General features: G+C 36.8%; 1 pseudogene; it reads right to left on the reverse strand.

The window, feature by feature from the left end:
• Positions 1–5,839: 5,839 nt before the first annotated feature.
• LOC103076702 (eukaryotic translation initiation factor 2-alpha kinase 4-like) lies at positions 5,840–7,274 on the reverse strand (annotated as a pseudogene).
• Between the last annotated feature and the right edge of the window lie 1,441 nt (positions 7,275–8,715).

Consider the following 8,715-nt stretch of genomic DNA (forward strand, 5'->3'; position numbering starts at 1 on the left):
AACTAAAAATAGAACTATCATACGACCCAGCAATCCCACTACTGGGCATATATCCTGAGAAAACCATAATTCAAAATGAGTCATGTACCACAATGTTCATTGCAACGCTATTTACAATATCAAGGACATGGAAGCAACCTAAGTGTCCATCGACAGATGAATGGGTAAAGAAGATGTGGCACATATATACAATGGAATATTACTTAGCCATAAAAAGAAATGAAATTGAGTTATTTGTAGTGAGGTAGATGGACCTAGAGACTATCATACGGAGTGAAGTAAGTCAGAAAGAGAAAAACAAATACCATATGCTAACATATATATATGGAATCTAAACAAAAAAAAAGTTCTGAAGAACCTAGGCACAGGACAGGAGCAAAGATGCAGATGTAGAGAATGGACTTGAGGACATGGGGAGGGGGAAGGGTAAGTTGGGACAAAGTGAGAGAGTGGCATGGACATATATACACTGCCAAATGTAAAATAGATAGCTAATGGGAAGCAGCCGCATAGCACAGGGAGGTCAGCTTGGTGCTTTGTGTTCACCTAGAGGGATGCGATAGGAAGTGTGGGAGGGAGATGCAAGAGGGAGGAGATATGGGCATATATGTATATGTAGAGCTGATTCACTTTGTTATACAGCAGAAACTAACACACCATTGTAAATCAATTATACTCCAATAAAGACGTTTAAAAAATAAACTACAATGACATACCATCTCACACCCATCAGGATGACTACTATCAAAAACAGAAAATAACAAGTGTTGGTCCAGATGTGGAGAAATTGGACCCCTTATGCCCTGTTGGTGGGGATAGAAAATGTTACAGCCACTGTAAAAAACAGTATGACAGTTCCTCAGGAACTTAAAAATAGATATACTATAGGATCCAGCAAATTCCACTTCTGGGGATATAACCAAAAGAATTGAAAGCAGGGTCTCAAAGGGATATTTATATACCCACAATCACAGCAGCATTATTCACAACAGCTAAAATGTGGATGCAACGGAAATATTCATCCACAGATGAAAAGATAAGAAAAATGTGGTATATACGTAATGGAATATTATTTAGCCTTAAAAAGGAAGGAAATTCTGCAATATTGTATAACATGGATAAACCTTGGGAACATTATGCTAAGTGAAATAAGCCAGTCACAAGAAGACTTATACTGTGTCTTCTTCTTCTTATATGAGAAGTGTTTCATGTGTTTGTTGGCATTCCACTTATATGAGGTACTTAGATTAGAGAAGATATACAGATGGGAAATATGCATATGAAAAGATGTTCCTCAAAACATGTCATCAAGGAAATGCAAATGTCCATAGATGAGTGGACCCAAGTTTGGTTTGGTAACATTTATGGAGTGGCTGTTTGGAGAGGGGCAGGGGATGTATGGGAAATCTCTGTACCTTCCTCACAATTTTGCTGTGTCCCTAGCACTGTTATTTTCAAACGTCTCAAAAAAGAGAGACTTAGGAATGTGATAAAGGTGAAAGAAAAATTTAGATAAACACAGGTTAACAATATTAAAGTTCATAAGAAAGCATTTAGCATATATCTAGATATATTACTCTTTTAAATTTGCTCTAATTTTTCTATTACATGGTTTAAAGTAATCAATATGGCATCAATAATATTAATTTATTGTAGAAAATGAATTAAGTGACATATGATATGGTGATATGGCAGATCCTTAATAAATTACTAAATCCCCAAGTTATTTTGGACAGTTGAAAGAATAAGAAAGTAAGAACTAAGAAAAATGAAGGAAGCCAATCTCCCTCCCACAGTCCATGATATTTTGACTCTTTGCTTCAATTTTCCTCATATACAAAGAAAGAAAAACACCAGGAAATAGAGTTGATGGTTTAGTCAATGTTCAGAAATTTTAAATTGTCAGTTTCAACCTTCACTAAACTTGAAAAATGTACTATTTTTGGTCACATTTCCTGTGTTGGTCAAACTGGTTTAGCCAGTTTTTCACTCTTTGTAATCCAGGTAGACTCAAATTAAAAATGCCTTATTGTTGACACGTGAGTACCAGAATACACATCCATATGTTTATCATCTAGTGTGAATGATGCCTGAGGAGACAAGACAAGGCTTTAGGTACTACTAAAAGTAAATTTACAGTATTTGAGAAACATGGTCAAGACGGTACACAAAAATAAGGTAAAACATTATATACAATAGTAGATAAAGTCTGAGTATCTTAAGGAAATGCAAGAAAAAAACAAGCTGACTAAAGCAAAAATATACAAAATGTGGCAAGACTGACCATGTGTTTGTAATTGTTAAAGCTGGATAATAGTGCATGGCAGTGAATCATTCCATTCCCTTGACTTTGTGTTTGAAATTTTCCATACAAAAAATAAAACCAAACAAACCAGGAGAAAAATAAATCTGAAAAAATCCAACTTGTGTTTTTTGAATACCTTTATTAAACAACTAAATAAAAATATAGAAAAGTAATAATGAAAACATGATGCATTGAATTAAAAGCTTTCTAGCGAAAAATAATACAATACAGAATATTGAATTAATAACAGGGGGGAAAAAGGCCATCAATTAACCAAGAAAAGGTTGTGATTTTTAATGAAATGAATAAGTTCAGTATTCTTCTTTGTTGTTTTAAGATTTCAACAAGATAAATGAGAATGCTGGTTTAAACACTCGCATGTGCACACACATGCGCACACACACACACACACACACACACACACACACACACTGTCCATTGCCCCAAACAGGAGAGGGGATTCTTAGGAAATTGCAACTTATATAAGCAAGTACAATTGACCCTTGAACAACATGGGTTTGAACTGCACAAGTCCACTTATATGCAGATTTTTTTTTCAGTAAATGCATACTGTTACTACATGATCTAAGGTTGGTTGAATCTTTGGATGCAGAACCATGAATACGGAGCGCCGATTTCAGACTGTGTAGGAATGGGCACCTCTAACCCTGGTGTTGTTCAAGGGTCAGTGGTAGTTTCAGATAAATGATTTGTGAAAGTTTTTGTACTAAGCCAGTTATTTTTTTAAATCGCTGGGTGCTAGGAAACTAAATGTTTCTAAAATACAAATATGGTACCAATTCAAAGACAAAAGGGACGTTTTTGGTTAAAATGATATTACATTGAGTCCAATACAAATACCTTAGCAAAATTATGTGTAGCCAAAAACTTTTGGAAATAGGATCAAATGAAAAGCAAAAGTAAAGTTTTAAAGGAAAAACAGGCCTAATATTTAATAGTTTTTGTTAGTAGAATCACAGTATTAGTGGGATGGAGGACCTTAGTATGTTACCCATTGTTTGGTCTAAAATAAAATATATACACTGCCTCAGGAAATTTTGTCTGAAAATTGAATCTGCATTATGGACTAGCTTCTCAGTGAAGAACCTCAAGTTGAATGATGAGGGTGACTTGTTAAAGAAAAATAAAATAAAATAAAATAAAATAAAGAGTTTGTATGATTAGGAAAACAATAAAAATTACAAGCCTGCATGTTTTGTTCTCAGAAGTTCCCTTTGGATCGAAAAAAGCACAAATGCCCTAGCCCTACCTACCCTGGTCTGAGGGCTTTCTTTGTTTGCTACCTTGTTCCCCTGTTTCTGACCACTTCTTAGCACCCCTGGACCCTGTCTGTAATCTAACATCCAATTCTTATCAGAATTTTCTGTCCCCTGAATCAATCCTGTCAACTTCTTAAAGCTAATTTTGTATAGAACAAGATTTATTTAAACAATCTTTCTGACAAATTTATTCAAAGACTCCTAATTTAGAAGGAAGAAAAGCACACTTAAGAGGTAACTAAATAATTTAGTGATTCTCACAAGGAGACCTAAGGGAAAACTTAGGAGTGCACATGGGTACTTATTTTTTCTGCTTTATTGAGGTATAAATGACAAATAAAATTGTAAGATAATTAAAGTGTGCAACATGATGAGTTGATATACATCTACGTTGTGAAAGGATTCCCCTCCCCCCAGTCAAGTTAATTAACATACCCATCACCTACCATATTTGCCTTTTTTATTTTTGTGGTGAGAACATTTAAGTTTTACTCTCTAAAAAAAAATTAAAAAAAAAAAGTTTTACTCTCTTAGCAAATTTCAGTTATACAAAAGAGTGTTATGAACTCATAGTCACCATGTTATACATTAGATCCTCAGTCCTTATTCATCTCATAACTGACTTTTTCCTTTTTACCAACCTCTTATTTCCCCCATCTGCAGTCCCTGGAAACCACTTTTCTACTCTGTTTCTATGTGTTCAACTTTTTTTTTAGATTCCCCATCTAAGTGATACTGTAACTGAAAGTGGGGTCTGGCTGCTGACCACTCAAAAGCCAATAAAGGGACTTCCCTGGTGGCCCAGTGGTAAAGAATCTGCCTTCCAATGCAGGGGATGCAGGTGCGATCCCTGGCCCGGGAACTAAGATCCCACATGCCGCGGGGCAACTAAGCCCGCGCACCACAACTAGAAAGAGAGAAGCCTGTGCACCGCAGTGGAGATCCCGCGTGCCGCGACTAAGACCCAACGCAGCCAAAAATAAATAAAATAAACAAATATTAAAAGCCAATAAAGAGGCAAGTTTGGTGGAAAGGAAAGTTTGCTTTATTTTGGATGCCAGCAAGTGTGTAGGAGGGCGGATGCCTGTCCATAGGCCAACTCACCCCCACTGAAAATCAGGGGGAAGAGCTTTTATAGACAGAGAGAGGGGACTACATGCAGAAATAGCACAGTCAGCTCTGACAGTCATCTTGAAATTGGTCATCGGTGGTCTGATCAGCGTCATCTTGATTGTTTTAAGTACAATTAATCTTTATCTCCAGGGTAGGTTTGTTTCCATTCCTTGAGGCCAGTTCTCGGAATTGTGGCAGCTTATGTCATGGCTACAGTCTGGTCATCACGAAGTTAACTTCTCCACCTGGTGTGGGTTTCAGTATCTATAAGACAGCTCACAGGATATGGCTCAGAATATTATCTACAGCCCTTGAGAAGGAACTAAAGGTCCTTGACTCTGCTTAATGATTAAACTATTATTATTTGGTCTCCTTTGACTCTTGTCCTTTGTTTCTGCATTTTCTCACTTCTCTGATTAAACTTATTGTTTGTCTAAAGTTTTTCCACAGACAAAAGGCAGGCTGAGGACATGGGGGGCATATACCATAGGGTCCTGCTCCATTTCAATACCATACAGTGTTTGTCTTTGTCTGGCTTATTTCATTTAGCATAATGCCTTCCAGGTTATCCACATTGTCAAAAATGACAGGATTTCCTTTTTCTTTAAGGCTGAGTAATAGTCCTCTTTGTGTGTGTGTGTGTGTGTGTGTGTGTGTGTGTGTGTGTGTTTGTGTCTGTAAGTGTATCTAATAATTTCTTGATTATTCTTCCACTGACAGACACATACTTTGTTTTCATACCTTGGTTATTGTGAATAATGCTGCAATGAACATGGGAGTACAGCTATCTCTTTGAGATAATGGTTTTGTTTCCTTCGGATATATACTCAGACGTGGGATTGCTAGATCATATGGTAGTTCTATTTTAATTTTTTGAGGAACCTCAAAAACTGTTTTCCACTGTGGCTGTACCAGTTTACATTCCCATCATGTGCACATAAGAGTTCCCTTTTTTAAATATGAAAGCATTTATTGTGTTCAGAAAGATAAATGTATAATATATTACACATGAAAAACTTACAACTTACTTTGTAGGACAGCTTCTTAGAATGTAAAGTTAATTTTAAATTACAATGAATGTACAACACTATATAGTATAAGCTCCTGTCTTTTTGAACAGTGTAATGATCATTCTTGAGAATTAAAATAAGTTTCTGTAGTATTCATCGCTGTAGCTATACAGGAATAGCACAGACACCTTTTTTTCTACTTTGATGTTATAAATTTCATCACAGACTAATTTGAGGTATCTTTATTTTGACAAGCATGACAGCAGCTACTTCACAGTTGTGTTAAATGCCTGTTCATCAGCATCCCACTCTAATGATAAAAACTGTAAGATTGTTTCTTTGGGTAGATCCACAGCCAAAATTTCAATTTCACTGCTTTTCTGATGTAAGTTGGCAAGGCAGGTATGAAGTGTTTTTATCTGAGTTTCATACCATCCCCTAGTGTTGGCTGACAGCTTCTCTGGGACTATCACACTCATGATATGAACAAATGTTGCTTCATGGATTTCAACAAGCCTGAAGCATTTGAAAATGACCCCTTCAGATTTTGTACTGCAAGATTTTCAGAAATTTCTCTGATAGTCCTTTTGTAATCGAGCAGGGCCAAAGGGGCCTTCCTGTGACACCTGCCTCCCACGTCCTCCACTTGCCTCTTGTCTGTAGAAAAACTTTAGCCAAAGAATTAATTTAGTCAGAGAAGTGAGAAAAATGCAGAAGCAAAGAAAAGCAGTCAAATAAGACAAAATAATATTAGTTTAGTCATTAAACAAAGTCAAGGACCTCTAGTTCCTCCTCAAGGGCTATAGGTAATATTCTGAGCCATGTACTTTGAGCTGTTTTGCAGATACAGAAACCCCAACCAGGTGGAAGAAGTTAACTGCATGATGATCAGACTGTAGCCATGACATAAACTGCTCCATCTTACACAATTCCAAGAACTGGCCTCAAGGAAATGGGAACAAACAGACCCTGGAACTGAAGATTAACTGTACTTAAAACAATCAAGATGACACTGATCAGACCACCACATGACCAAATTCAAGTTGATTGTCAGAGTTGACTGTGCTGTTCTGCATGTAGCCCACTCCCTCCACTTATAACTCCTGAAACTTCCCTTTAAAATCTCATGCCCCTTGATTGGCAGTTGGGAGTTGGTTCTTTGGGACATGAGTCCACCTTCTTCCCAGGATTGCTGGGCCTCCTAAATAAAGCAACCTTTCCTTTCTACCAATACTTGTCTCTTGAGTATTGGCTTTCAAGCAGCAAGCAGCCAAATCTAAGTTTAGTAACACTTCCATCACTGACTTTAGTCCTCAGTTTCTGCCCAACATGGACCACGAGATTGGACTCCAGCACTCATTTCTCTGTTAGCCATTCCTTCTCAAAAGATTTAACCTTGACTTGGCTTCCTCCTTTATCTGAGACAAGGGTCACATAAGTGAGTTCATCATGTCTGCAGTACTCCTGTAATTCCTCTTGGGACTGTGACAAGTCATACATGATTTCTGCTGTGATTCTTGCTGACCAGAGTGTCTGGGCTCGGTTGATGGCCCTGGTCATGGACATCTGGCCAGCACTTACAACAAGAGGTCACAAGAGCTTATTATAACAGGTTCTTGCAGGTTGAGGACAGCAGATTCCCTTTTCTCCACATCCTTGCCAACACCTATTATCACTTGCCTTTTCATTAATAGTGGTGTGAGGTAATGTTGCAGTTTTGATTTGCATTTCTCTGATGCTTAGTGATGTTAAGCCCCGTTTTATGTGCCTGTTAGCCATTCGTATGTCTTCTCTGGAAAAACTCTATTTCAATCTTTTGCCCATATTTTAATTGGGTTGTTTGTAGGTTTTTTGCTATTAAGTTGTATGAGTTCCTTGTATATTTTGGATATTAATCTTGCAACAGTTATGTGGTTTGAAATATGTTCTCGCATTCCATAGGTTGCGTTTTCATTTTGTTGATGGTTTCCTTTGCTGAGCAGAAACTTTTTCCCCACATTTGGTTCACTGGTATAATAGTAGCAGAAATACTATTGTCAAGTTTATAACAACTCTAAGTTGAAAGGTATGAAACAAAAAATGAATATATAGAATAAACAGATTATAGAATTATCCATGGGAGAAAAACCTTCTGTGATAAATGACTTCTGACCTTTTAAAAAATATTTATTTATTTATTTATTTGGCTGTGTGGGGTCTTAGTTGCAACACAGGGGATCTTTGTTGCTGTGTGTGGGATCTTCATCATGGTGTGCAGGATCTTTAGTTGCAGCATGCGGAATCTTTAGTTGCAATATGCAAACTCTTAGTTGTGACACGTGGGATCTAGTTCCCTGACCAGGGGTCGAACCTGGGCCCCCTGCATTGGGAGCACAGAGTCTTAGCCACTGGACCAGCAGAGATGTCCCGACTTCTGACTTTTTAGCGGTATTCAGTTGGGAGTTCCAGGAACTGAAATATTTTGTCTTAAGGTACAGTAGTTTTCTGTATAAGACTTAGCTTTGTTTTCCTAGAAACTTGATGATAATTTTTCAGAGACACATAACCAACAAATGATTCTCTGCCTCATTTAAAAATTGCATTCATTATTTACCAAAAAAGGAGAAAAATATAATAAAAATATAATAAAAATATAATAAATTTTAGGAATATTTATTTCAAATGTATTAATAAAATAGGTCTTTGACACTGCAATTTTTAGTTTCCTGGAAAATTCACTTATGTGGAATGGCTTATTCTCTGACAGGGGCACAGTACAAGATTTTTAGTTTTATATAATCCCACTTGTTACCTTTGCTTTTGTTGCCTTTGCTTTTGGTGTTAAATCCAGAAAATCATTGCCAAGACCAATGTCAAGGAGCTTACTCTTTATATTTCTTCTAGAAGTTTTACAGTTTCAGGTCTTATGTTCATGTCTTTAATCCATTTTGAGTTGATTTTTTTGTATGGTGTAAGATAAGAGTGCAATTTCATTCTTTTGCATATGACAATCCAGTTTTCCTAACAC

This window comes from Lipotes vexillifer, unplaced genomic scaffold (genome assembly GCF_000442215.2).
Source record: "Lipotes vexillifer unplaced genomic scaffold, Lipotes_vexillifer_v1.1 scaffold851, whole genome shotgun sequence".
Classification (NCBI taxonomy): Eukaryota; Metazoa; Chordata; class Mammalia; order Artiodactyla; family Lipotidae; genus Lipotes; species Lipotes vexillifer.